We start from the raw sequence: 2618 nt of genomic DNA on the forward strand, positions 1-2618 counted from the left end.
CCCCCCCCCTCCCTCACTGATCTGCAGCTCCTCCACAGGTCCTGATCGATGAGCTGATCCGGATCACTGTCACCGTGCAGACCCTCAGGTTCAAGGCTGTTATTGTCATGTGAGCACGCAGCAGCTAGTGAGAGGTCTCAATTAGGATAGGCTCCTCCAACAGAACTCAACAACACAGATCAATATAATAGAAACAGAATAGAGTAGAAAGTGTCATTGTGATGTTGATGTGAGATGCACAGAGGAATGTTCTGGATGTTCTTCCGGAGTGCAGGTGCTTCACAGTCTGGTGGTCTGAGGTGGGACTGAGGGATGGACTCAGTACAATGAACTACTAAAAACAACACATGATAATAATAATAATAATAATAATAATAATAATAATAATTCAAAATGATAATTGAAAAATGAAAACTTATTATAAATAATATTATGATAATAAAAACCAATACAATAATAATAATAATAATAATAATAACTCTAATGAGCTTTAAAAATAACAGTGACTCCTCGTGTTAAAGGTAGGGTGTCCCGGAGGAGTTCATGCTGCCTCTCTAGCGCCCCCTGCTGTGAATATAAAGCCTCAGCATCGTGGAGTTATATCTGTTATTATTCAGTGTCAGTATTAATACTTTTATTGTGTAAATATGGCTGGTACGGTGAAAAGTGATGTGACTGTAAGAGGGGAAGGCGCTGATCCTCGGCTCAGAAACAACACACATTTGATTTTTGATCCAAACTGAAGTTTATTTGATATTTTTTTAAGAATATACTGGAACTGTAAAAGTCTTATTGCTATTAAAGTATAACTGCTGCAGATATATAGCAAGGAGAAGAATATAGAAATACGGTTTCCATCAAAAGATAAATATGTAACAGACGAGCGTCATGAATGAAGCACCTGCAGCGAGGTGAGGAACCTATAAAGACGTTATTGACCTTTTGAAATGTCCCTATTTGTTCCCATAATGTGTTTTTTTGCACTACTTTTTTTATTGATTTAATGAACTAAAGGAATATATTTGTTGGTGTTGGCGCTGGTGGCTCCAGGGGACCAGGACCCTCTGGAAGATGTTGGTTTCCTGCGACACGACGCCTCGTCCACCAGTGGCGCGTTGAGGAGGCGGGGATATAGAGTGGTGAATCAGGAAGTGAGTCAGCACTTCACCGCTTCCTGTTCTCTCGGCTCAGAGCCAATGGGATCTCTCCATAGGGTTTAGGAAAATATCTGAAATAAGGTCTGTGGTTGAGACACATTGAAGAGACGGATCACGTTTTGTTCTAGGACATTAAATCCATCAGCAGTGACCCCACTGGTGATTCCTGAAGAGTACGTGTCTGAGAAACGATGGTTGTTACCGAGTGGCTGAATAGGACTACAGAAGTCGTGGAGGTATATACTGGCAGGTATATACTGGCAGGTCTATACTGGCAGGTCTATACTGGCAGGTATATACTGGCAGGTATATACTGGTCCCCCCTGACCTCCTGCAGCGGGGCCTGGGTGGCGAGGCGAGGCCGGCGCCGGACCCTCCTCTTGGTGTTCTGCTTCAGGTTCCTCTGGTACATGTCTATAAAACAGAGAAGAAACAGGAAGAAGAGTTCTCTGGTTTCACTCTGAACTGGACCTGAAGCAGGAATCCTTCGACCTGGAGCCGAACATTTCAGATTGTCTTGAATTTCTGACCTAACTTGTGGACGGCCTATCTGGACTTGGAACTTCATTTTAGTGGTGACCCGGGACTTTATAGTCTTTACTCCAGGACTTGTTTTGAAACTCGAGGACTTGACCTGGGACTGGACTATGGGACCTTTCTGTTTCACCTTGGGGGTTTCCTTTCTTGGACTGGGACTTTTGTCTTTACTCGGCTCTTGGTTTGGTTGTTGTTTGTCTTGACATGGACTAGATTTTGGGACCTTCCTGTCTTTGATTTTGACTTGGGACCTCTTTAAGAAGTGACTTGGATTTTACCTTTCAGGATTTAGGACTAGATTAGGGATCGACCCATCCAAACTCAGGTCTGGAGTCCCTCATAACTGAGACTTGATCTAGGACTTGTTTTGACTCTCGAGGACTTGACCTGGGACTGGACTATGGGACCTTTCTGTTTTACTGTGAGGGTTTCCTTTCCTGACTTGTTGTCTTTACTCAGCATTTGGTTTGGTTGTTGTTGGTCTTGATATGGGACTTGTCTACGGACTTAGGAGGGGTCTTGTAGTTACTCGTCGTAAGACTTTTCATGTCTTTGAAATGGACGATGGACTCACCCGTCTTCGCTCGAGTCTGAGATCTTGATCTGGGTTCAAAGGTCTTGGGACTTTCCTCTCTAGACTCTGGCTGGTCTTAGCACCTGGCTGCTGATGCAACCTGTGGACCCTGACCCCCCTCTGAGTAAACAGGAAGTGGTACCTCTGAAGCTGAGGACGTACTCTCTGTTTCCCTTCATCACCTGGACCTCCGCTGAACTGTCCAACAGGAACTTCTCCTCCAGGGTCATCGAGGTCTCCGAGGTGGTGCGCTGCTTTTCATCCTGGGGGGGGGGTGGGGGGGTGGACACACACACAGCGTTAGCATGCTAACGGTATCATCCTAGTGCGCATTCATTTCATGATTTCAG

At 44.8% G+C, this 2618-nt stretch overlaps 1 long non-coding RNA gene across 1 annotated transcript; it reads right to left on the minus strand.

Annotated features, from left to right (window-relative positions):
• Positions 1-1002: 1002 nt before the first annotated feature.
• LOC104942856 (uncharacterized) lies at positions 1003-2535 on the minus strand. The gene is made up of 2 exons (XR_798056.1): positions 2411-2535; positions 1003-1571 (listed from the first exon to the last, which is right to left on the minus strand). It is a non-coding gene; the product is annotated as an uncharacterized lncRNA (long non-coding RNA).
• Positions 2536-2618: the final 83 nt, after the last annotated feature.

Source organism: Notothenia coriiceps, unplaced genomic scaffold, assembly GCF_000735185.1.
Source record: "Notothenia coriiceps isolate Sejong01 unplaced genomic scaffold, NC01 NC01_scaffold00005321, whole genome shotgun sequence".
Lineage (NCBI taxonomy): Eukaryota > Metazoa > Chordata > Actinopteri > Perciformes > Nototheniidae > Notothenia > Notothenia coriiceps.